General features: G+C 40.2%; 1 protein-coding gene across 5 annotated transcripts in view; it reads left to right on the top strand.

Annotated features, from left to right (window-relative positions):
• Positions 1 to 9,613: 9,613 nt before the first annotated feature.
• Positions 9,614 to 27,776, top strand: part of CTNNB1 (catenin beta 1) — a 51,729-nt gene continuing 33,566 nt past the window's right edge. For 2 of the 5 annotated variants that reach the window (XM_027522711.1, XM_027522713.1), the window contains exon 1: positions 9,674 to 9,839. The gene's annotated coding sequence lies outside the window, so the exon portion shown is untranslated. Of the gene's footprint in view, positions 9,840 to 10,308; positions 10,403 to 27,776 lie in introns of those variants that run through there. The other 3 variants (XM_027522712.1, XM_027522709.1, XM_027522710.1) reach the window with 3 other exon arrangements.

Here is a 27,776-nt window from a genome sequence, read left to right as displayed (position 1 = left end):
GCCCCCACTGGACCTGGTTTCCTCTGCTGTCCCTGGGGGAGCCGGAAGTCAGGCCAGAAAGTTCAGTTGAACCACAAAGATAGGACAGTGTTTAGATGTTATCGTAAGATATGGGGCAGGTCACCAGGCAGAAATGTCAAAGCTGATGACCCAGAACTGGGCCAGGTGAGAACATGAAAGGGATGAGAGCTTGAGACTGGAGGCAGATCCTTGGAGAGGAGGCCAGAGGGGCTGGAGTCGCTCTATACCCTAGGTGGAGTGCTCTGGCAGGTAAGTTGCTACAAAACTCCTCAGAAATGTCCACAACAGGGCCACCTTTAATCACTGACAGGACCTGGAGAGCAAAAGCCAGGTGATGACAGTAACCAATCTGTTAAGAAATACCACATTCCCCTTACGCTCCTCGGTGCGAGGAAGGAATCAAGCCACCCTCCTTGCAGCCCCAGCTGGGACATTTTGGCCTTTGACTGAAGATAGAAGAAATTGAGACCGTGTTTTGCAACTTAGTGACAAGAAGACTTTGTTAAGATGACAAAGACCAGGAAGGTCATGGGTACTCACTTCATGCGGAATCCAGTGGTAACAGTGGAACCAACCCCATGAAGGAGGCTTAAGGGGGTGTCGGGTAGGGGTGGACAAAAAAGTTTGCTTTTAAGCTTCACCACTGGAGACCCAGTTAAGCTGAGTTGAGTAGAAAGTGGACTTTACTGCTGCAGTCCCTAAAATATTTTAACCTGTTTCTTCACGTCATTTGCTCTAGTTTCAAATTCCCAAGCAGAGAATCTGATTGGCCGAGCGCTGGCATCATGCACATGATCGGGCTGCCATGGCCCACGTTGCCCACAATACACTACCTGATGAATGCCCCTGATTGAGGAAAAGGGTTCAGAAAGTGATGGACAAAAATGGACACATATATACTATGATTGGAGGCTCTGCATTCACTTCTGATGGGTACTAGACTCTGCTGAGTGGGGGTGAGAAGAGAGGATTCCAAGAAGAGTAACATAGACCCTGCCCTCAGTGAAGTAGAGCCCTACTATTATAGCACCTACAGCCTAAAAGTACCTTTCATCTAAAACTTAATCGCTTAAAAAGCTCTTTTATGTCTATTACATTTGCCGTTGACAACGGCACTGTGAGAAAACTCCCCAGTCTTCACCGTGGTGGCTGGCATGTAGTAGGTATTTGATAAACATTTGCTAAATGGATGGATGAGTAAAGGAATGGATGGGGAAGGAAGAATGAAATCCAAACTGTGGCAAAAGTACAGCCTTTGCAGTTGTCAGTCTGGTTCAGCACTGACCAATGGAACTGGTGATGGCTCTTGATCTGTGCTGCACAATATGGTAGCTGCATATGGCTACTGAGTGCTTGTAATGTGCTAACGAGACTGAGGAATTAAAATTTAATTTTACTTTAACTTTAATTCACTTAAATCTAAATAGCCACCCACAGTGAATGGCTACTGCAGTGGACAGTACAGAGTTCAAATTCCAGCTCTGTTGATCTAGCTTATACACTGAGTCAATGAAGTTACCATTTGGATGACTGACTCTCACCACCACTGTTTTTACTGCCACTGTTAAGAGGATGCCAGGACTCAGAGAGACTGCAGGGTCTGTCCAGGTTGCCGCACTGGTGCACCACGGAGTGGGATCTGCGTCTCCTATTTTCCTTCCCGCGGGGCCTTTCTTATTACCAAGTTAAGCAAGGGCCTGAATACCCCAGAAGGGCAGGAAGAATCATCTGTCCATTGAGAAATGAGTCCTCTGCAAATGTTTGTGACTAGTATTCACATTCACATAGATTCCAAAGTGGTTAATAAAACATACATTTGTTTAAAAACATTACTGATATTATAGTAGCTTTTTATTATTATGTAGATTCTTAATCAACAGATACTAAAAGTACAGCTACTCTCACGTGAGGTATCTTAGAATTCTTTGACATTGAAAAGCCATCCTCATCCTCTTTGTTGAAAATGTCATTAGCACCTGCTTCTTAAAACATAAAGAAAAGAAAGACATGGGATACATACCCACAAAAGAATCTAGTATCTAGAGAAAACAGTGATGCAAGAGACCTCATAAATCAGTATATATTCCAGGTACATTTGCTAGGAAAAAAACCACATGAATGGTGGTTTTGACCAAATGGGGTTTATTTAAACTCAGTTAATAGAAAAGATCAATGTATAATTCCTGAAAAGATTCTGTAACAATCAGCAACTATGAGTAATAAAGCTGAGTTTAGTTTTAAAAACAAATCACACACATTCAGAATAGGTAAAGCAAAGCTTTCAGGCAGATTCTGAAAAAGATTTCAGAGTTTTAGAAGAGTGGCCCTCAATAGTGTGAATATAACCCAAATGGTGCCTGTGAGGATCTACTGGGATGAGGAAATAAAATAACTGCATTGACTGCATATACTATATTGACTTTTTATCCTAAAAAAGAAACCAAGCTTCATTGATATTTAATATATGTATTGACAGCAGTACATTATATATTTTAAATAAATAAACATCTAGAGAGCTTATGCCCCCAAATTATTTTCCTAATCAGATGGCATAATTTAAAATATTTAGACATTTTTATTTTAGAAGACAAGCTCAGGCTAACCTGCAATATGATGTGATTATTAAAAATAAGACAAATATGGAATCATCTTAGCTGTATTAGCTTTTCTCCTTAACAAACCACCCCCAAATGAGTTGGTTTACAACAACCATTTTTTTTTTTTTTTAAATTTTAGAACCTGCACAATGTTCCTCATTCTAATGTAAGAATACGGGTTCTGAAAGCTAAGTCGTATGAGCAAAGGTTGAAAGAATCGGGGTTGTGATGCTACGCAAAGAGAACTTTCACAGGAAAGAGGAATATGTGTGTGAGACACTTACAATCTTGATTTCTTATAGCTTAGATTCTAATACAGTTTATAGTGGAAGGAAAAATATTTTGAATGGATGATCCCTTGAAGCAACAGAAATTAAAGCATGTTTTTTTCTTTCTCTAGTTGATTTTACAAATACAGAACTATATGATTTCAGAGAGGTCCATTTGTGTGGAATGACACAGTCGGCTAACAGAAGAATTACTGGAAAATCCCAGAGGAGATGGATTTATTTCATACTTATCAACTTTTCTTATTTTTATGAGAATTGGCTATTTCTTTCTCCTCTTTTTATGAGAGAAACAATACAGTCTTTGTTTCTATTTCTACCCCCCTTCCAATTCAAATTCTATAAATGTAAATGTAAAATATGGGCAGATTTGAAAATGGATTATGAAGAAAATGCTTTCGCATAAACAAAAGGAAGATGGAGTAAAACGCATGTCCGTCGCTGCATGAGAAATGGTGTGACAAATACACAGTACTTTTGTCTAGAGAATGGTGGTGACTCAGAGTATCGTGGTCCACCTGAAAGAATGTGTAAAGTAAAATTATATTTAAACAAAAACCCATGCAAATGCTGTGTCCCTTCTGGATATACCTGGAACACTGTTCTGTTCCAATAATTTTATATCCTCTCCTAGAAATAAAATTTCTGCGAAGCTAAATCAAAATGCTATTTAAAAGATCTATGCCTTGTTTAAGAAACTAATCTACTTTATTGTAAGATTTAGAATTAAAATTTAAGATCATCCAATAAAATAAATTTGAATAACAACCTTGAAAATTTATATCAGTGATAACATTTATATTTTTTTTTTGACTTTTAAACAAACAACAAACTAAGCCTGCAGTGAAAACAGAAATGTCATTTCTTTCGGTAGCATTATTGGGAGAAAACTCAGAAATGACTGTATCCTTACTCAAAGAGAATTTTTTTTTTTTGTCAAGTGGTTAAAAAAATCAATCTATATGTTTTCCCACTTTTCTAGGCTTAAAGTTATTTTTTGCTGAGTGGTGCAAAAGGGAAAATGGACATTTGCTTCTGGCACTGTGACCTTCTCCAGGCCCTGTCCACACTGCCCTCTCTGATTCAGTGTATTTCTGGAACACACTTGTGATATAACCAGCAACCGTTCTCCATAAACACTCAACTTGACAGCAAATGAGAGTTAAAAAAAAAAAAAAAAGTCTCTCATCAATGAAGAGTGCCACACTACAAACACATTTCTTTTTTTTTGTAAGATGATTTTAAAAATAGATTAATTATTTTTAAAAGATGGGGTACAGCTCATCCCTGTTATTTTCCTTCTGGCTATACACATGAATACACTAATTTTTGTTTTAAAACCAATGGAGTTCTTAACTATTATGAACTATTGCTGATTTTTAAAAAGAAATCTATAGCTGGTCCATACATTTTCCAAATAAGACATAGCATCAAACCTCCACATGTTTAAGAAAGCCATGTATACCTGTATACATACACACTTATAAATATACACACAGATCCAACTGCACCCTTACCCACAGATGACTAAACCATTTGAGATATGTTGGTAGGGGATGGGGGAAAGAGGCTGGGGAGCATTTTTTTTTTTTTTTACAATAGGCACACATAATATTTACTGAACAAGACATTTGGCTCTGTATTTCTTTTTATCTGGGGGGGAATCATTTTATTTAGACTTTCTATGGCATGGGTTACTCAGTTCACAGCAGAGGCACCTGCAGCAAATTAATTTGTTGTAGCACATTAATTATCTCATAGCTTCTATTTAGGCTGCAGCTGTTGCTATTATGTTCATAATATTTTTTATCACCACTGTGTACAACAGGTTATGGCAATAATAGAAATCTCTATTTTTTTTTGCCACCACCTCCCCCCCCCCTGTTGTTTCCCTGTTTCTGTGTCAGAAGGGAAGGCTGGAAGAAATTTAGGCAAATTAAGCCCCACAGCACACTATAATTTTCTATTTCTGAACCGATTTGTGAGAGAATGGGTAACTGAAATTAGCAAAGGATCACCCCACACAAAGATGGCGCGTGCAGAATTTGTGAAAGCGAAAAAGAAGACGAAGGAGAAGCAACAGAGGGGCGGAATACTGCAGTGCTGGGGTGGTGAGTGTTTGGATGGGGGCGGGGAAAATGCTGCAGTTTTCATGAAATAATAAGGTGGGGGAAAAAAAGGCATACAAAGAGTAGGTTTTTCATTGTTTGTAAAATATAAACACAGATGAATTCTGTCTTTGGTTTGTTCATGCTTTTCACTCTGCACAGCAGGGATGTTCTTAAGAAGTTGCCCTCTGCGAAATTTCACTAAATGGGAACCGTGGACCCTGCATGATGGGATTATAATCACACCAGCCACTCCTTTTACATAATTTTTTGTTTAAGATCCAGTAAGACTCCCTGTTTTTAATATATATAAAGCGATAGACCTGGATATGTCGATAAACTGAGGGTTTGCGTCCCTATAGCCTAAGTGCAAGCTAAAACAAAAAACCCGGTGGTATCACATCTACAAATCTCAATGGATTCAAAAACAATATGAAAATTTTTTTAGCTGACAAGAACATGTCTGCTGCCTGCAGCCTCTGCAATAGCTCACCATGTTGCCTACTAACCGAAAGATCAAAAATTATCGATTTCATGGCGCTGCGTGCTCTGGAAAGGAAAAGCTACTTTAAAATTTGCATTGTTTAAGAAATGAGTTAAAAGAAAAGAATTGTTTTCTTTTTCCTGAACAGTTTGGAATGTGCAAATGGCATGTTATAATCTTATCCATGATTTACTATAATTCCATTATTTTTAGCAGCTGGAGTCCAGAAATGATTTTTTTCGATGAATTTAGGATTTTGCCGCAGTATACATCTGCAGTCCCAGAATCCTCCGGTAAGTTAATCCTTCTTTCGATGGGAAACGCCTTTAACCTTCTCGTGAATGAAATATCTGCAACCATTTTGAAATTTTTAATAGAGGAGGGTGTGTGTATATGTGTGTGTTTGTGGGGAGGGGGGCGGTTTATGTCTCCAAAGCATGATTTTATAGCAATGCAGCGGTATTTGTCTTAGTTCTTAGAAACATTGAGAAACATACCTTTGTGCTCTTTGAATATCATGGATGATGTCTCCATTACTTCTCCTTACACTTTCTATCTATGGTAGCATTAGAAAGTACTTCCTTAGTATGGCAAAGACTGTTGTGTCAAACTAGTGAAGGCCTGCAGAACACATAACTCCAAGCACGAAAAGTGTGCCTGGCACATCTGAAGCGGCCATGAACATAACTACCACGGCTGCTGCCACGCCACCACCATGGCCATCGCCTCCCACCACCTTCACTGCCCCTCCCTCGTTCCGCAGTGCACACCAGACACAAGCTTTCCACAGTGACTTTCTGCCGAATTTGCCCAGTGGGTTCCTAGATGACTTCTGTGTGCGAGAATAGCCAACCATGTAGTCTGACATGAGGTATTTACAACTACTTAGCCTGTTCAGCTGGAAAGAAATCAAAAGATAACACTGAACCCTGAGATGATGGATTGCAAATCAAAAGCCCCAATCCATAAAGAGCCCACTTGATGAATTGCTAAATGAAAAGGCTGATTCTAATTTCTGTCCAGTCTTTGCAGGTTGTCTGAAAAGCAAAATTTTTGAGCCAGCCTTCTTAGAGAGTTGGCGTTCATTGTTTATAAGCATATCAATATTATTTCGTCTTACCTTTCTGCGGGGAGAGGATTCTTCCCAAGGAGATTCAGATTGTCCAGAAGAGACCACACCCTCATTTCACTGTTTTCTACTGTTTCTGTTTCTTTTCAAGGAGGGCTTATTAACAATCACAGTTATACATTCATTTAGGGGTCCTCATCAAAAGGAGCCAAGCATCCATTTCTTTCTCTCTAAAGGAAGCTCATTGTTTTAGCGTTCAATAAATGTTTAATTAGTGGATCTGATAGATTTAACCATCTTGAAAAGTAAATGGGCCTTCTTGACAATGTCGCCTTGATCAGCGTTTCTGTCCGAAGTGCAAAAACAATCTGGGCATTTATTTCTTTGCCTAAAAGGTGATTCAAAGGCATACATTTTAGTGAAGGGACGCTGTGCCTTCCTTCAGCTTCCATGGAGCCACTGCTGGGTGTGCCAACGGTCTGATATCATGACAAGCAATACTTTCTCTGTTAAACCAGCTGGAGACCCTTTTGGTTTCTAGGAACACAGCCTGAAATTTAGGACCATTTGTCCTCTGCAGTTTCACAAAATGGATTAACTTACGTCAAACTCAAGTGGCTGGCTTTGGAAGGAAAATGTGTAAGAAGATAACCAAGTATTTTTTATGAATGTATGACCCAAGTTCAGCTGTTAAACATCATTTTTACAAAATCATTTCACCAACTCCTCAGCTATTTTGATGCTTGTATTTCTTCTTGGTTTAATGATAATATTTGTCTTCATTTCAGAGAAGCTATTCATCTCATATTTTTGGTGAGACAATTGGAACAATTTTTATTTGGGGGGGGGGGAAGCAAATAAAAATTCAGAGCAATTTGTTAAATTCAACTAATTTGTCTGAGTGCTAGTTACCCAGTAGTTCTTCAGTAGACTTAAATGTGATGTGAAAAATAGCTTGTTGCATTGTTGCAAAATTTTACATTTCCTTTACTAACATGTGTTTGCTTGAAGTATTACTAGGGATTTTAAATATTAATTATAAATTTAGATTAAGATATCTAAATTATAGAGAAATGCTTCAATTATTTTGTCATCTAAAAAGAGAAATACGAATATAGGAGAGTTTTTATCTTTTAGATGTTCTAATGGTGTAAATATTTCTTAATCAGTTTTAATGGTGTGCCTTGTTCAGCAAAACAAAAAGCAAAAACTGAACACAGAAAAGGGAAACCTCTGTTAAAAAATTAGTATTTATTAGTCATCTGATTGTACATATATGACTTTAATCAACTGCATATTCTTTAACTCCATATATGAAGATTAACATTGGGGATCAGTACCTGAAAAATGCCATTGATACTTTTAAGTTTATATTAGAAACACTGCTTTGATAAAGTATCTTTTTCTGCTCAATCAGTTCAAATTGTGACCAGATGATTAACAACCATCCTCTACTCTTAATTCTACAGAACTACTAGCAAAGACACAAATGAGAAAGTCATTGTAGACAATGGATCTCATTGTACATCATTTGAGTCTGCGGACTTTTTCCACTGCAGGGGCCCACTACAGCTAGACAGCAGTTAACATTATCACTGGTATATAAGAAAATATCATTAAGATAGGGGGAAAATTGAATTTTTAAAGAACATGTTGGCCCTGAAGCATTAGCTATACCTAAAACTGCACAAGCTACTCCACAATTGAATGAGAGGGTTTCCTGCTGTACCTATGTATAAAGACCTATTGTTTGCCTGCATTAATTACAAGGATAAAAGCCTCAAGATAACTTCCACTGTTGCTTTTTGTACTCTCTCCATTGTTTTGGAGGAAAAATAAGCATCTAACAATAGACTAGAGAAAGTGAATCGATCATAATTGTTTCAGCTTTGACAAACACCAAACCTGCTGATTACAATGGAGACATTTCCAAGGGAAAAGAAGACCCAACTCCAGCCTATTCAAACGAATGAGAAAATTTTTTGAAGGATAGAAAATGAGTTTTTAAAAATTAGAAGCTGCCTAATGGATAGCTCTTTACATAAACAACGAACTTGGATTTCTCAAATAAGTAATACCCTAGAAATGAACTTAGAATGAAAGAAAAATCCACCCCCCCCCCCCCAAAATACTGATACTTAGTAGCAAAGTGGAACCAGTTAAAAATGGAAACTAAGAATTATCCTAGTTGGCAGGGTTGTGAAGCTCGTCCATGCCTATCAGTCATTTGTTCAGTTAGGGACTCCTAAGGACTTGTTGAATTGCGGGCTAGGCGCCTATTCTAACGAGAGTTCGCAGCCTTCACGAGCGGGGAAAGCCGGCGGCTCGGCCGGGTGCTTCATTCCCAGATTCAAGATGAACAGCCGGTAGGGATGCGAGATCCACGATCCGGACCGTGGGGGGCTCTGAGGTGATGTGCGGCTCGGCTGCGAGCCAAGTCCTGCAGAGAGCGTGGGGCCCAGACTGCAACGGCAGCGGAAGCACGAACGCGCCGGGGTCCCCTGACCGGGAGCACGGCGGCGGCGGCGCCCGGCAGAGTCCAGAGCGGGTGGGCCCAGACCTCAGCTCCGGCATCGCCGCCGCCACCCTGGCCCTGAACTTTCACCCTCCCGGGACGTGTGCCGCCTGCCCTGCAGGGCCGGGGTCCCGATGCCGCCTCCCGCGGGTAGCCGGCAGCGCGCTGCCAGCCCCGCATCTGTTCTCATGGCCCGGGGAGTGCGCGAGGCCGGGGCGTCGGGCTTGGGACAGTGGAGAATACCGGTGTCGCCCTCCCTCCAGCCCACCCCGGCTCGCGGAGACCCGCGCCTCCCTGACTCGGACTACCGCGCCCTGGCGGGCCGCCCTCCAGTACCGCGCGGCGGGGCAGCGCCAGCCTCAACCTGGGAGAGCGCCCGCAGAGCGCGGGCGCCCCGCCCCTGCCCCGGGCTGGCGGACGGCGGCGGCGGCGGCGGCGGCGGGCGGCTCCGCGGCGCGGGGACTACTTTCCGCCGCGCGCCCGCGCCCCGCCCCTTGTCCCCGCGCGGCGGAACGCTCCGCGCTGCGCCGCTGGCGGCAGGATACACTGAATCCTGCGCGACTTATAAGAGCTCCTTGTGCGGCGCCATTTTAAGCCTCTCGGTCTGTGGCAGCCGCGCTAGCCCGGCTCCGAGAGCGAAGAGCGAGGGGAGGCGGAGACGGAGCAAGGTCCGAGGAGCAGCTCCGGTCCCCGTCAAGCCGCCAACGCAGGCCGAGGACGGTCGGACTCCCGCCGCGGGAGGAACCTGTTCCCCTGAGGTGCTTGGGCGCTCCTTTCCTTACCCGTCTGGGGCTGCTCCCGTTCCCGCTTCGGAACCAAACTTCGTCGCGGGAGCACGGTCCCGGCGGCGGCTGGGAGCCGGACCCGGCGCAGCCCGAGGCCCCGGGGTGGGGAGCGGGGAGGGGCGTGTGGGCTGGGGTCGCCGGCAGAGGCGGACCGCGCCCGGGGGGCGGAGGGCGGCGGCCGGGCCCGGTTCCGGTCGCGCGGCTCCTTCGGGGGCCGTGGGGGTGCCGCTTTCGGGGAGGGGGCGCCGCGAGGGCGCGTCCGAGAGGTCGGGTGGCCAGCGGGGTGGGCGGGTGGGTGGAGGGGGCTGTGGTTTCCGTCCCGGGCTCAGGCCGCGGCTGAGTTTGGGGGAGGGACCCTGCGCCTCGGGATGCGCCGGGGCCGGGGTGGGGGGCGGGGTGGGGACGGGGGACTCCGCCTTCCCGGCCTCCGCGGGGAGTTGGGGTGCGGGCGCTGGGCCTGGGACGCCACGTGAGGTCCTATCTCCAGGTTCCTTCTTTCGTGCTTAAGGACAAATTTTTTCGAGGGTTAATAAGAGGTTAGTGATTTTTAATGGCCTGCCGGTGTGAGTGCGCTCGTTTAAATCGGAGCAACTTTAAACCTTAGAGGATCCAAACTGTTAGTGCAGAAGGTGCGATGCGCCAGGAGGATTTGCACAGATAAAAATACATATCTTGCACCTACATTTTCTTGTACGGTGCAGGTGAGTGAAAGCGGGCGTGCTAGGGAGGTCCTGGGAAAAATAAGGGCGAGGGCGGCTGGCTTACTGTCTCTTATCAAGTGACCCACAGGACTCAGCCTGCGACTGCTTCGAGAATTGTGTTCCTGGAGATTCTTTATTCAAATAGTTTCACAGCAACTAAGCTTGATTTTGAGAGCACTTTCCAGCGGGGTGAATTTTCCCTTCGCTACGAAATGGCCCGCAGGAAATTCAAGCGTTGCAACTTCGTTCCGTGTTTTGTCTGGAGAGAGGACTTGGAACTGAGACTTTCAAAGTTCGCTTTTCACAGCCTTTTCCTGAGTCCACTAAACTTGAAAGCTTTGCCAGTCGGGTGTAGCTGTTTGCTTCGTTTTCTTTTCGGTGTTGGAGGGAACATTGTCTCCTACTTTGTATCTTCCAGACATCTGTGGTCTCCCCCCACCCCCACCCCGGGTTTGTGAGTGGTGAATGAAGGGAGACTGGTCTGCTGGTATGCAGAGGTCGGCAAAAGGAAATCGAGGAGTGGTTTTAGTGAAACGAGAGCTTTGTGTCGTGAATAGTGGTGGCTTAGACTAGACAGCAGCTTGAAGAGACGGCTCGCCTTTGATAAAGTCTGGGCTGCTGTTTTTCAGATGGCTAAGTTATAAGTATTTTGTCTGGAACTTGGGAAGCCGTTTCATTCTGTCTCTTGGTGTACATTCAGTACCTTCGGCTATCTTCCTGTTAACGTGTTGTCTTAAGAGATACTGGACATAGCTTGACCTTTTTTTGTTTGTTTGTTAATGTTTCTGTTTAATATCTGCTTAGATTAGTGACAAACTTTTGTTTGGGAGGCATTTTTTTCGGTCTGAACTAAGGCGGCTGCTACATTTATTTTATTTTTACATTTAAGCGCACAAAACTCTGGGTTTAAAAAAAAAGGTGCCATAATGTTTGCTAATATCTTTTCATGAAATTTGATTAATTTGCGTCCAATATTCATTACTTTGACCTAGTCTTTGTTCTGAAGGCCATGTACAAGGCCCTAAAGTGATTGCAACAGTAACTTGAAAAACTTCCAGGAGACTATTCTATAGGATTAAAGGAATGCTGAGACTATTCAAGTCTGAAGTCCTTGAGGGGGAAATTAAAAAACTGTGCTGCAAAGTTTAGTTAGTATAGCATGTAACTTAGAGTCCTTGCGGAGTTCTGGGCTGATTTTCCCAGAAGCTAGAGCAGTCATTTAAAATTGCTTTCAAGAAAAACCAAATTTTAAAAGGTGACTTAAAAAAAGTAAAACATTTAGTAGTGTTCAAGTGACAGTAAGTGTCCAGAAGTTTTCTTTTTAAACATATTCTTTACCAAGATAATTATGTAGATTCCAATATTAAAACTGAAACCAGATTGAGCTTCTTACTGTTACTAGTGATAAATGGAATAAAATTATCCATATAAATGAAGTTGTATATTTTTCTTTTCATATACACTTCCCTCCTCCACTCCCCAAATAGGAAGAGAAAACTTGAAGTAGGCTAATTTCTGTAAGAGTGTTTTGATATTTGGTTCTTGCGAAAGCTATATGCAGACAGCCTGTTTCATTGTTGGGAGGAGTGGAAAGAAGAGTGTAAGTATTGTTGAAACTAGGGACATGGAGAATTCAAAAATTTGAATCTCACTCTTTTATTCTTGTAAGTAGCAGTGAAATTAAAATCCCAGAGATAGGTTGTTTGTAGTATCTTCAGCCAAATGAAACTTTTGTGTTATTGAAATGAAACAATATAGCATCCAGTTATAATGAGATTTTGTTTCTCTTTTATGGTTTACTAGTTGCTGATAATAACTGCAGAGGAGTAGGTGGTAAATTTTAAGTATGTACTTTGAGCTTGGTTGGAAGCATGCTTGATTGCCAGCCCAGGGCAGAAAGGATGAATGCTTTTAGAGCAGGACAAACTTGTAATAAAAAGTATTAACAACTCTTTTGTGCTGCATGTTGACTTGTGACTTTGGTTGTGAAAACACTAGTTGTATTAACTTAGCTGTGTTCTTGTAGCTCTCTTTTTGTTGGGAATATGATATCTTTTGTTGAAACAGTTTGAGTAAAAGCATTTTTGTATCTTAAAAGTAAGTAGTAAAACATAGACTAGTAGCTACTTATGTTAGTCCAGAGCTTGTATCTTTTGCCTCTTGGACCCTCATTGAGAGAAGACTGATTTGCAAAATCAGTCTTCATTCTTTTAACAGATTATTGTTTATGTAATACTGTTCTAATTGTGTCTTGATAGATAACCAGGCTAATGGGCTAAAATAAATATATATTTTGTAAGTTCCAGGAAAGGAAAATATGTGATTTGTTGTATTGCTTGAAAATGAGTAGGAGTTACCTTGTGTAGTTCTTAATCACTTAAACTCTGGAGAAAGTTCTTTATTTCCTCTGTTTACTTAAGAATGCTGCTTTTGTGTTGTATGCAAGTCTGAGCTTGACCAGGTTTGAAATCTAGATACTTCTGTTGAGGCCTGAACCCTGTATCCCTGAAGCATGTATTTAAATCTGCTCCCTAAGGAAAAAGAAGCTCTTATAAAAGAATCAGTCATGTTAGCAACCCTTTTTAGAGATTAACTATCTTGCTAATTGTGAGCATCTTTTCTTTTAAAAGATACTATTCTCCAGCCTCAAAGTCTCCTCAAACCTGATGCAGCTGAGTGACGATAGCGTCAGGGCATGTTTTCATTGCATGCTTTGGTCACATTGAGTGCCCTCCAGTGGATATAATGTAATGCTGGTGATTTTTTTCCCCCTCATAAAATTTGTGTGAAATATATTTATGAATAGTTTTGGTGAGAAAGCATCAGTCAAGAAAACTTCAATTCTAGAATAGGATGTTCATATTATTATTGTTAGTTAAAAGATTGGCTTTAGAACATGTCATCTCAGCCATTATTTGCAGGAGAAAGGTCAAGAGTTAAATCAGGAGTTAAATTCTGTCACTTTTTGTAGGAAGTTCTGCTTAAATATAATTATAAACCAAAAACTTAATCTAAACATCCTAGTGTCTGGGCTTCCCTGATGGCTCAGATGGTAAAGAATCCACCTGCGATGCAGGAGACCCAGGTTCAGTGCTTGGGTTGGAAAAGATACCCTGTAGAAGAGAATGGCTATCCACTCCAGTGCTCTCGCCTGGAGAATCCCATGGACAGAGGAGCCTGGCGCGCTGCAACCCATAGGGTCAAAAAGAGTCAGACATGGCTGAGTGACCACACTTACACCTAGATCCTAAAACAGCCATATTAATGAATTTTAGAAACTAAGATTCTCAGATAAAGTTAACAAAAAAGTGAATTATCAATTTGTCTAAAATTTCTTATACAATAAAACTGAAGTAAGTCTTCAACTTGGTTACATTTTCAATATTATGTCTGTTAAGAATTGGTTATCAACAAAGAATATTATGTCTGTTAAGAATTGGTTATCAACAAAGAATATTATGTCTGTTAAGAATTGGTTATCAACAAAGCTGGTTGAGTCAACTTACGTGAACTCCAGAGTATAATGCCTAGTGACTGCAGGCATTTGTGTAGAGTATACATTTGTATAGTGCTTTGATGCACTGTTCCCATATTTTGACCTTTAAATTCTCCAATAAAAACTCCTCCACACTCCTGTGTACAGTTCTTGCTATTTCTGTTAGTAGCATTATTTTATGAAAATGCTTATTTCAAATCAGATTCTGATTAATAACAGGAATAAAACCCATTTAAAAATAGCTTTTAGAAGTCAAATGGTCATTTTTATGGAAAATACTCAGCTTAGAAAAAATGTTTTTACCTTTGTATGTTTCCCATAAATAGGTGGTTGAAATGAAGTTTAAAAGTTAATTGAGTAGGGAGGGAAAATGACCATATCACTTACTGCTCCATTTTGCTCTGAAATTTAGTATAATTTTGTGGAAACATTGATAATGATTTTTGACTATTTAAATAATGTATTATTGTTGTATCTTTTTAAAAACATAAGGCAAGAATGCCTCAGCTGTTTTATATTTCAGAATGGGTTGTGATCCTTCATAAAGGATCATGTATGGAATAAGTAATGTCCAAGTCCGTAACTATTATTTTCATCATTTACTAAATCAAGGTCAAATAGCTTGTGTTCCAGTTTCAAAGATTTTTATGAGAACAGAGTAGATTTGAAAGTTCTCTTGAAAACTGTGTACATCTTTAAAAAAGTTTTGCCTGTTAGGGACCTAATTTATCTCTTGAAATCGGCCACTTATCTTCATGCAACAATTTGACAAACAATATAAGTGACTAAGATCTCTGTCACAAACCATATAGGATTGATCTTGCATCCCAGTGGGAGTAGCTACTCAGTATCTCCAAGCAGGTATGGGCTCACTGGGCCCCTGTGAACTACAACAAATTAAGAGAACATATGTCCCATCTAAGCCAATCTTCAGCTGCAGCCATTGTGTGGAAAGCAGTTTAGGTTTCCACATCATCTGAATTTTTTCTTTCTTCTAAGAGAAGCAGGAAATATGGATTAATGTGCATCTCATGATTTGCACCAATGGGGCTTGGTGGCTCAGCAGTAAAGAATCTGCCTGGGATGCAGGAGTTGCACAAGCTGTGGGTTTGATCCCTGAGTTGGGAAGATCTCCTGGAGGAGGAAATGGTAAACCACTCCGTTATTCTTGCCTGGAGAATCCCATGGACAGAGGAGACTGGTTGGCTAAAGTCCATAGGGTCACAAAGAGTCTGACACTACTGAAGCAATGTAGCACACACATGATTTGCACATGTTGGTAGGTGAAATTCATGTTTTAAGACATTTTAACACAAATTAAATACACCTATTGGCAGGATCTGCCAGTTTGTGACATCTGCAGTGAACCATTTGGAGTACAGTGTTTGTTTTTTTTAATGATGATTCTATTAAGTGACTGAAGTAGTACAATTCTGTATCTTTGTCTCTATATATACATATTGACACAACTGAATACCATTTTTACTTTCATAACTTAGTAAATAAAGATTTGATAAACCATTAGGTTCATATTTGGCATTTTAAGAATGCCTTGTATCAATTGACTATATAAACAGATTAGGAACTTAAAGCAGGTTCATATCATTAACTCTGTGAAACCTGCACTTAAAAAGCTTAAGAATTAAGATGGATTGGATCAAGGAAAAAGAGGAGAAAGAACAAACTTGTTCATCACTTGGTCATCTTAAGTATAGTTTTTAAAGTGTTTTCTTGGTCTTAAAACTTAACATTGAAGGTGCTTAAAATGCTGGACAAATTCTGGCTGTCTGTAAATAGTCATATCAGCCTGAAGTTTTATTGATGTCTTTAAATCACATCTTGGTTTTCAGCTAAAGTCTGCGTTTCTGTGATAATCTATTTTTCAGACTAGATTTAAAACTGAAAAACAAAGTTTAGATAATGAAAAATTAATTGAATGTTAGTTTTTTTTTTTAAGTAATAGCTTACTCCTATTTGATCAGAATATATTTTAAAATTTTTTATGAGTATAGTTGCTATACCGTGTTGTGTACCGTGGAGTGAATCAGCCGTACGTACACGTATATCCCCTCTGTTTTTGGATTTCTTTCCCATTTAGGTCACCACAGAGCATTAAGTAGAGCTCCCTGAGCTGTATAGTCTGTTTTCATTAGTTATCCATTCTATACATAGTAGTATTATCTATTTTGTACATAGTAGGAGAAGGCAATGGCACCCCACTCCAGTACTCTTGCCTGGAAAATCCCATGGATGGAGGAGCCTGGTAGGCTGCAGTCCATGGGGTCGCTAAGAGTCAGACATGACTGAGAGACTTCACTTTCACTTTCCACTTTCATGCATTGGAGAAGGAAATGGCAACCCACTCCAGTGTTCTTGCCTGGAGAATCCCAGGGACGGGGGAGCCTGGTGGGCTGCCGTCTATGGGATCGCACAGATTCAGACACGACTGAAGCGACTTAGCAGCAGCAGCAGCAGTGCAGTCCCAATCTCCCAATCCATTCCATCCCCTGGTCAGAATAAATTTAGGCAGGCAGTCAAATAGATATTGGTAAAGTCTTTTGCTGCTAGGGCAAGATTCTTCATTTCCAGAGTTTGAAAAGTTGTATATTTAGTCTTTAGATTACATGTTTAAGTGGCCTACTATCTTTGTACTGAAAATACAAACCATAAGCCAACATTGGTTTTAAAAAGTATCATCTGAAAATAGTGCTGCTGACTGCAGTTGTGTTTATATGATATGGTATAGAATGCAAGCCAAACTGAGCAGTGGACTTTTCAGAACACGTTTGTCCCAGGTGCTCACCCCTTGGCCTGTTCCACAATCCCCATATAACTTTACAGAGCCACTGTAAAGTTTCTCTTGTAACAGTCCAGAAAATTCCGGCCTCTGATTTCTTTTGAACTTGTTGAAGAGTCCCCAACCCCCAGATAGTTTGAAAAGTGTGATATATGGATGGATGCTGTTAAGGTGAAGCTGCTTCATAGCAATGCCAATTTGCTCCCCTATTTACTTCCATCTATTTCTTCGTTAATATTCCCATTGTTTTGCTTGTAATTTCATAACTCTCCTGTTGCTGGACTGATTTTCCTGTTAACTGATTTAACAGGTGTGTTAGTTAAAAAATCTGGGGGTTGGGGAGATATTTTTAACCTGTTTAATTTGAAGTTCATCAGTCCACATGGCACACAGGTGATAGCTGTGGTAAATCTTGTCTTTCATGCTGGCAGCTGATCTGACTTGGAAGTAAAAGATGTGCACGTGCTACAGGGTGCCTGCTAAGTTGCTCTGAACAGGTTTATGATGACTGAAATACTTGACATGTATTTTTTCATACTTTATTGTACATTATCTGTATAAAAATGTGAGAAGGTAGATTTACTGCAAACTTTCTTTAATGCAATTTGACGGTGATCTTAATGATTTTCATTTGCTTCATGGAGGGGTGGCTGTTGTAAAAGCCTCCCCCCTACCCCCAACCCTGAAGTATAATTCAGTGGTTTGCAGAGAAGGGTGTAGTGAGTGAGTATGTCTTTGGAGTTATCTGTGTATTAGATGAATGACGGGTGTACCTGAGGAACAGGGGTTTCTTGGAAACATTTCTCAATCCAGTTAACTCTGGATGTTTCTAAGTGGTATCCTTTCTGTTGTGTAGAAGTGCTGAGGTAGACACTTAGAATCTTTCTGAGCCACTGAAAGAATGTAGCAATGTCAAACTTTACTTTATATTCAACAGTTCATTTAGATACAAAGTGGAAGTCGCTCAGTCTTGTCCTACTTTTTGCGTATATAATCCATGGAATTCTCCAGGCCCCAGTACTGGGTGGGTAGCCTTTCTCTTCTCCAGGGGATCTTCCCAACCTAGGAATTGAACCCAGATTTCCCACATTGCAGGTGGATTCTTTACCAACTGAGCCACAAGGGAAAGTAGACAATAAATGTTACATAGGGAACATAGTAAGTTGATGTACTACTCTCTAGATACATTCATAAATTTAGTCTTTCTGGTACTTCACTTTATTTTAAAGTTGTTTCATTTAGAGTTTGTTTAGTTGGAAAAGCCACATGATATGAAATGAGGTTTATATTGTTCTGACTTTTAGTTATAAATGTCCTCTGTGATCCATTTACAAGGTAAAATTCATGTTATATATAATAGTTGTCCCTAGGTCACTATTTTCTGCCTTAATTCTGCTGTCATTTTTTCATAGGTCCTAAATCAGAGTGCCAGCCAGTCTATTCCCCATAGAATGAAAAGAGGCTAGATTAGGAGATGAGAAATCTGGGAGTCATTCATAAGGCAGAGTAATGATAATTAAAATACTGAAATAGATATTTTCTTTTGTAAGAATACTTACATTCTTGAATCATGCTTGAAGAATGCCCTGACTGTATGCTGAAGGGCCTTAGGCTTCTCCTTATTGCCATTATACACCAGATCATATTACATTTCTCTTCAAAGTGCGAAGATAGGAAGACTGTTTAACCTTTTCTTTGCTCCTCAAACTAACCCCCATTCCCCCATGAGAAACTAAGCAAGCAGGAATTGCTTCGCCTTCTATTATCAGTCTGCATGGAGGGTCCATCGTTATATTGAAGCGTTATATTCTAGTCAGAGGCCAGTCCTGACACATGACTTTTTTAGGACTTGGTTCCTTTAGTTATGCTTCTGTTCTGTATGTATTACCCTTATCTTCCCAGGTTTGGATCCCATTGCTGTTTTGGCTCTCCATTTCCCACATTTTATCATCTCTTGGAATCCATTCATTGTCTAGAACTCATAGTCTTCAGCACATCCTTTTTATTGTCAGTCTTTTCTGAGAATGTTTACTTTTTCTTGCTCCAGCTATAGCCTAGCTTCTCCCCATATTGCTACTGACCTTGCAGCTCTCTCAGGTGGTGAGTGTTTGCTCTTCCTGTGCACCTTTTATTGGTGAACCAGAAGGTGGAGGAAGTGTCCTCTTTGTTCCTCATTGTCACTTCTTGACCATTCTTTTCCAAAACTTTCAGCTTTGACTCTCATGCCATCAAATTATTACCACCTGCTACTTTCGTTATCTTAGTCATTACCAACTTTCCTGGTTCATTCCCCTACTTCCTTGAACACTTGTCTCCTGGCTCACTGTCATCTTTATTTCTGTTATAATTCTTGGTGATACCAACGTTTGTGTAGACAAGTGCTACTCAAAATGTCCCACGCTCTGAGAACTGTTACAGTATGAATTGCAGTAAGTAGTTTGTGCCAGAAAGTAACTCGACTATGTCACTAAGTTCAGTGTTTAGTTCACCTGACTTTTTTTTGGTACCAAAATTTTTTTGATGAAAGAAGCAGTGTGTTGGTTTCTATAATCTGACACAAGCTCCATAGGGTGTTGTGGTCTGGTACTTTGAGTAACATTGATATAGAGGATGCCTCCAATATTCTGACCTCTTAGTTCCTTGGTTTCCTCTCCTCCAGTAGCCTTATTTTTCTGTCTGATTCAGCCACCCTAATTCCAACAGCTCTTCAGTGACAGATAACTTCACTCTGTCAAAGCTTTTCGGTATCCCTCACCCTCACTTCTACTCAACTCTCAACAACCTTGTCCCTCCCTGACTTCATGCCCAGTGGTCTTTGGTCTCTGAGTTCATCTTTCCTTATGACTGTGTCTTTTCCTTCTCAAACCTCCCAATACTTCCTCCCCCATATGTCTCCCTTGCTTTCTGTTTCACAAAGCATGTCGAATAATTGGAAGATTTCCTGTATGCTCTCACATCTATGACTGTGCCATTCACCTTCTCTGTCATTTATGGACAAACTGTAGTGTTCAGAGATGAGGACAACCAGCTCACTTCTATACTAGATCCCATGCCTTCTTGCTCTCAAGAATTTAACTCTTTCTACCTTCTCTTGCATCCTTGATTTTTCCTTCTGTGAGTTTGCATGATCTTTGTCCCCGTTTTAAAAAAATCTTTTCTTCTTGTTTCCCCTTTCATGCACCCAGTCTGCTTCTCTTTTGAATAAGACACCTTGAAACAATTGCTTGGATACACTGTCACCCCTTTTCAACTTCTACCAGTGACCACCACAGTATAAATCTCTAATCCTCATCGCACTTGACGTCTCAGTAGCACTTGGCACAGTTGCTTGAGACACATTTCGCTTGGCTTCAAGGCCACCACATCTGATAGCAGGTTTTTTCCCTGCCTTACTGGTGGTTCCTCCTTACTCTTTACTTTTTATGTTATGTCTCATCTGTACATTGGAATGGCTGAAACTTTAGCACTTGGATCTCTCGTTTTTCATTGTTGAAATACACTCGAGTCTCATAGCTTTAAACATAGTATTTAACCTGTTTGCTGACGGTTTCCAGATTTAATATCCTTAGCCTGAGTTTCTGCCCTGAACTATAGGTCATGATAGCCAACGTTTCCCCCAACATTTTGGATGTCTTAAGAAGCATCTCAAATGTAATATATCTAAAACTGAGCTCCCAATTTCCCCTAAGGCTGCTTGTCTTAGTATGTCCTAAAGTGCACCTTTTTAGTTACACCAAAAACCTTGCCGGTCTTGACTGTCTTTCTGTCACTGTACCCTGTCTGAAAATTGTCTGTTCTTCTAATATAGATGCAAAATTCAGCCATTTCTTACTATGCCATTTCATAGCCATGCCATCCTAGGGTTACTGAAGAGGTCTTCTAACTGGTCTTCCTGCTTACATTTGTTCCCTTTAAATGTAATCTCAACACAGTGACCAGAATAATCCTTTTAAAGCAATGATCATAGAACTTTTCTGTTCAAAAACCTCCAGGGGCTTATGGTCTCATTCTGTAAAAGCACACTCTCCTGTGTGTTTAGACTATTCTCTCTATCACCTACTTATTTCCTCCTGTCACTCATCAAAGAAATAAAACTGAAAGGATTTAAGAAAGGAGTGGAAACCAGGAAAATAACTACAGCAGTCATGCCGGTGACACAGGTGGTGGTGACTTAGGTCAGGTAGCACTGGGCACAGAAGAGCTAGGTTGGAGGAATGCTTTGGAGGTGCCGGCTCTGTAAACCCAGTTCTTCATTAATTTCCTACCTCCTTTCTTGCTTGTTTTACTTTAGCCTTCAACACTGTCTAACATCATAGATATTTTACCATTTTTTCCTCCTTTTTTTTTTTTTTTTTTACCTCCTAGAACATAAGCTCTAGAAAGACAGGGATTATTGTCTATTTCCTCACTTTTTGCTTTCTTCCCAGTGCCTAGAATCATAATGTACACTAGTTGATTAGTGAATATGTGTTGAGTGAATGACTTTTAAATCTTTTCACCTCACTTTGGATCTTTCCCAGTAGCACATAAGTATATTCCATCTTTGCAGAGGTGGTTCCTTCCTGTCATTTATGGCTCCCATTAGATTGAGTTCTTCCCAGTTCACGCATTTTCACTTTACCATCTTCTTTTACTTGGTTTGTTGCACTTCATCATATTCTGAAGTAACCTGTGTTTACTTGCTTCTTTTCTCCTTTCACAATCTTGTTCTGGTTTGTATGCCTGGTACTCAGAACAGTGTGTGGAAGTTCTAGATGCTAATAAATATTGGTTGAATAGGTGAATATTCTGGAATTGGATGACTTTTGTTTCTTTGCAGCTAATGCCCCTTTAATTTCTCTGCTCCCTTTCACACTCTGAAAGACATATCCTGTGGATATGGTCTTCATCTTTCATCTCCTATTTCAGTTTGTGTTTGGCTTTTATTATCAGTGAACCTCCTTTTGCTGAACTCATTATTGGACCTCCATGTTGACCAATGAAAGAGATACTTCTTACCTTTAGTCTTGCTGGGTCACTTTAGCATTTGGTGCATTTTTGTTTTTGAACTTGCCTTTGGAACAGGAGTGTCCAGTAGAACTTTCTGTGATAATGGAAATGTTCTGCATCTGTGAGGTTGATATGGTAGCCACCAGCTACATGTGACTCTTGAGCACTTGAAATGTGGTAATGTGACTGAGCTAAATTTTAATAAAAATTTAAATAGCCGTGTGTGACTAATGGCTATTTTTTCTCACATACTCCAAGCTCAGGAAGTATCACAGCCTAATTGCGCAATCCACATACCTAGGAGTAATTTTTTTTTCATCCCACCCCCAACCCCCTGTGTCTACATGTTCATTATCTACATGGGTGTGTCTATTCCTGCTCTGCAGTCTGTACCATTTTTCTAGGTGCCACATATATGCATTAAAATATAGCATTTGTTTTTTTCTTCCTGACTTGCTTCACTCTGTATGTTAGACTCCTAGGTCCATCCTCTTCTCTACAAATTTCCCAATTTTTTTCATTTTTATGGCTAAGTAATATTCTACTGTATAAATGTACCACAACTTCTTTATCCATTCATCTGTCGATGGACATTTTGGTTGTTTCCATGTCCTGGCTATTGTAAATAGTGCTGCAGCGAACGTTGGGGTACATTTGTCTTTTTTTATTGGAATGTAATTGCTTTACAATGTTGTGTTAGTGTCTCCTGTACAGTGAAGTGGATCAGCTATATGTATGAATATATCTCCTCTCCCTCAACTTCCTTCAAACCCCTCATCTCTTCCTTCTAGGTCATCACAGAGCTAGCACCAAGCCAAGCTTTTTGTGCTTTATAGCAGATTCCCACTAGCTTGCTATTTTACGGGCTTCCCTGGTGACTTAGTGGTAAAGAATCTGCTTGCCAATGTAGGAGACCTGAGTTCAATTCCCAGTTTGGAAAGATGCCCTGGAGAAGAAAATAGCAACCCAGTTCAGTATTTTTGCCTGGGAAATGCCTTGGACAGAGGAGCATGGTGAGCTACAGTCCATGGGGGTCACAAAGAGACATGGCTTAGCGACTAAACAGCAACATCTGTTTTACACATGGTGCTATGTATATATGTCAGTCCTAGTCTCCCAATTCGTCTCACTCTCCCCTTTCGTCCCTGTGTTCACACTTCGTTCTCTTATGTCTGCACCTCTATTCCTGCCTTGGAAATAGGTTCATCTGTACCTTTTTTGTAGATTACACATTTATGTGTTAATGTACAGTATTGGTTTTCTGACTTCCCTCTGTATGACAGACTCTAGGTTCATCTACATCTCTACAAATGACTATTGCATTCCTTTCAGTGGCTGAGTCATATTCCACTGCATATATGTAACACATCTTCTTTCTCCATTAATCTGTCATTGGCCATTTGGGTTGTTTGCATGTCCTGACTAGTGTAAATATTTTTTCAGGGTATATGCCCAGGAGTGGGATTGTTGGAGTCGTATGTTGGTTGTGTTTTTTAGTTTTTAAAGGGACCACCGTACTGTTCTCCATGGTGCCTATGTCAGTTTCCATTCCCACCAACAGTGCAGCATGGTTCCCTTGTCTCCACACCCTCTTCAGTGTTGGTAGCCTTTTTGATGATGGCCATTCTGACTGGTGTGAGGTGAATACCTCCTTGTAGTTTTTATTTGCATTTCTCGAATCATTCGTGATGTCAAGCATCTTTCCATTCACTTCTTGGCCATCTGTATGTCTTCTTTGGAGAAATGTCTATTTAGGTATTTTGCTCATTTTCTGATTGTTTATATATATATATATATATATATATATATATATATAATTTTAAATTTAACCTTTTTGCTTGTTTTTGCTTGTGCTGGGTCTTTGTTGCTGCGTGTGGACTTCTCATTGCTGGGGTTTCTCTTGTTGTGGAGCGTGGGCTTTAGGGCACATAAGCTTTAATAGTTGTGTCTCTCAGGCTCTTGAGAACAGGCTCAGTAGTTGTAACACATGGGCTTAGTTGCTTCATGGCATATGAGATATTCCTGGACTAGGGATCAGACACATGTCTCTTGCATTGACAGGGAGATTATTTACCACTGAGCCACCAAGGAAGCCCTGTTTTTTTTTGTTTTTTGTTTTTTTTTTTTTTATTGAGCTACATGACCTGTTTGTGTATTTTGGAGATTAATCCTTTGTCAGTTGGCTTTGTTTGCAAATATTTTCTTTCTTTCTGAGGATTGTCTTTTCATCTTGTTTATTAGGAGTCATCTTTAATTCCTCTCATCTACTGCAGTCAGTCCATCAGTAGAGCCTCTTTTTTCTGTCTCCAAAGTATTTCACTAATCTAGCTACTGTTTGTGCCCAGTGGTAGCCTAGCCTAAGCCACCATCTGTCACTGGGCATTGCTTTACTGGTTTACCTTTTTTCTGTTAACCTTTCAGTTTTTTTCATTATAGCCAAGGTCAGTTTTGAAAAACTCAAATAGGATCTTGTTATTCACTTGCTTTATAACCCTTCATGGATTTCCAATGGCATTTAGAATAAGAAATCCTTTTTTTTTTTTTTAAGGGCTGAAAAGTTCTACATGGTCTGGCTACTTTCAACCTCATCTCATTGTAATTACTCTTTCCCACTATTATCAAACTACTGTGGTCTTAAAAGATAGTCCTAACAATTCTGGAATTGTGCACGTTATTTCTGATTTCTGGAATGTTCCTGCTCTGCTCCTTATGTGCTGGCTCCTGTGCATCTTTAGGTCTCAGCTTGAAGGCTCCCTTGAAGGCCACCACAGAAGCCTGTGGCTGCTCCTCACGCAGGGCCTTCGCTTGTCCCAGTGTGGTTTCCATTGCCTTCTCCCACTTGTCACTCAGCTACACACTTGTGATTGTTACAGGTTACATACTTGTTACACTTGTTACACACTTGTTACACTTCTTGTAATTGTTTATTCAGTTGTCTGTGTGTCTGTCAAGAATGTAAGGACAATGTCTGTTTTATATCGCTGCTGTATCCTCAGAATCTGTTATTCTTCTTGGCGTATAGCAGTTGCATAACAAATGTGTTGAATATATGAAATCTCTCCATTCATTGCATTTATGCTATTGGTATTGCTGTATGCTAGAACTATTGAGTAAATGAAAGAATTATGGAAAAGATTTCTTGTGGGACAGAAAATCTCTTAACCTCACAATTTGGTAAATTGAGAAGACAAAGAACATACTATACCGATTGGGCATTTGTATATAGCTCCAGGTTTTGACTCACTCACCAGTATATTTTTGGACTCACAATAGAACAGCAGTTTAGAGTTCCTTGAAGTTCTTTGTATTGAGGTATCAGAGTAACATATTGAAAGTAAATGCTTCCTAGCTTATTCTTCTATATAATATTCTCTTCTTCCTAAATGTATGAAAACCTCATAATTAGGCGACCTAATATTATGGTAAGGCTGTCGAAGGCAGCAGGAGGTCCTTCTGCTTGGAAGAGTGCCATGCTGTTGCTGTGCATGGTGGGGGGCAAAAGTTGGCTAAAGATTAAGTCAGAGTATGTGCTGTCTTAATGAATAGATGGTTCTCAAGGAACTGCTGCTAGGGTTACTCTGTGGAGTCAGGTTTATGTTTTGTTTTTGCGGGTTTTTTTTTTAGCTTGGGTTACTGTTACACATGGAGTTGAATCATAGTTTGTCTCTATCTGTAGCTCTTTTGCTCTGGGAGTAGCAGCATTGGCAACATATATGGCACTTAAAAAGTGATACAGCGCAGCGTCCTTTCCAGCCCAACTGATAGAAAACCATGGGGCTGGAGCCAGGTAATCTGTGTTTTTTAAAGTTCCAGGTTAGAACCTTTGGGAGGACCAGTTTAAACAGTTCTGCAAGCAAGATTGGAGATCTTTTTGGTTAAAAAAACAATTTTAAAGAGGGAAATTGGATGAAGGCAGTTAAAAAAGGTACTGACTTGCAGTTATAAATAAGTGCTGGGGATGTAATGTACGACATGATTAACTCTGCTGTATGTTATATATGGAAGTTGTTAAGAGAGTAAATCCTAGGTTCTCATCACCAGAAGAAATTTTTTTCTATTAATTCTGTATCTATATATGAGGTGATGGATGTTTGCTAAATATACTGTAATAATCCTTTCATGATGTGTGTAAATGAAATCATACTGTGTATCTTACACAGTATGTATCAGTTATATCAATAAAACTAGAAGAAAAAAATTAGAAACTTTGGGAGAAAATATAAAAATAGCTGTTTGAAGGTACCGGAGAATGGTCAAAAGAAGACGGAATTTTGAGGAGACGTGACCATGAAAGAAGGACACACTCACTCGGTGCCATCCGTGTTTCTAAGGCTTCCCTGGTGAGAGCTACGACCAGCGTTTCTAGTGAGGTCTAGGGCTCATGTGGTATCAGACGATGGCGCTCAGGGTTGCCAGGATGGCTGGAAATTGAGGGTAGGGATAGGTAGATTGAGAGTGAAGGCAGTCCCAAAGGGAAGCTTCAGAATCTGTGTGTAAACTTGTGTGTGTGTGGAGTGGGGGCGATTCCAAGGAGCTCATTTTAAAGCAGTACATGGAACACTGAGAAGTATGAGCAGAGATTTCAGCTTCCACCCTCACTGTGAAGAAGAGTTTGGAGTTTGAATCCTGCCAAATTAGGGGGTCTTGGTAAATACTTCATGCTTTTCATTTGAAACCAGAGAACAATCACACTTGAGGACTAAAGATGTTTCCCAGGATTAAGGTAATTCACCCTAAGTCTAAGGGTAAAATCTGAGATAGATCACTTCTAATAATGTGTGAAACCAAGCTCTATAAAATTAAGATGATTTGACTGCCTTAAAGAATGTTTAAAAGAAGACTCCAGAAACCAGAGTTTCCACAATATATCCAATACACAATATCAGATATATAATATACAATCTGTAGTTACTAGACATGTGAAAAATTAAGGGGGAAAAAAATCACTAAAGATCAAGAGGAAAAAAGAATGCTGAAATAAACCAGATGTTAGAATTTGCAGACAAAAATAAGATGAGGGATAAGACCAACATACAATTTGTAAAAGCTATAAATGAAATAAAATGTTTTTAAAAAGGTTGCATTCGGTGTATGTTGTTGTTCAGTCGCCAAGTCGTGCCTGACTCTTTGTGACCCCATGAACTGCAGCACAGTTCATAGTGAAGGCTTCCCTGTCCTTCACTTTTCTCCCTGAGTTTGCTCAAAGTCATGCCCATTAAGTCAGTGATGCCATCCCACCATCTCATTCTCTGTCACCCCCTTCTCCTCTTGCCCTCAATCTTTCTCAGAATCAGGGTCCCCTCTGATGGCTTGGTTCTTGCCCCAAAGTATTAGAGCTTCATCTTTAGCATCAGTCCTTCCAGTGAATATTCAATATATGAGGCAATTAATTAAAAGAGTCAAAAGGTAAAAGAATTAGCAGAAATATATATCAAACAATAATAAAAATAATAAAAAACAAAAGTTACAGTATTTGTATCAAAGTCAGCTTGCTATAAGGAATTTATTTGATCTGTATGCTTACGTCTACATTTTTATCTCTGTGGTACATTGTTTAAAAATGCTTTAGGAAACACATTTGGTATGAACATACATAATACAGGTGACTTTGAAGAACACGGGTTTGAATCACATGCATCAACTTAAAAACTTTTTTCCGCCAGTAAATATAGTGCCTATATTTTGATTTTACAGATTTTTGAATAAAATGTGAGGAAAAGTTTCTGTCAGATTAGAGATCACAATATGTGGAATTAAAAAAAAAAGACTAGTGTTTGAACCTTGATTCTGTCTCATCTTTGGATGAGTCACTTATCAATTCCTGTGTTTCTGAGGTGTAGAGATAACAATATTCATATTTTCCACCATGTGGAGATTGGTTCCCTAACCCCCACCTCTTAATGTTTTCAAAAATGTTCATTGAACAT

Source organism: Bos indicus x Bos taurus, chromosome 22, assembly GCF_003369695.1.
Source record: "Bos indicus x Bos taurus breed Angus x Brahman F1 hybrid chromosome 22, Bos_hybrid_MaternalHap_v2.0, whole genome shotgun sequence".
Lineage (NCBI taxonomy): Eukaryota > Metazoa > Chordata > Mammalia > Artiodactyla > Bovidae > Bos > Bos indicus x Bos taurus.
The sequence above is the reverse complement of the archived record's forward strand: the minus strand, read 5'-3'. Positions and strand labels throughout refer to the sequence as shown.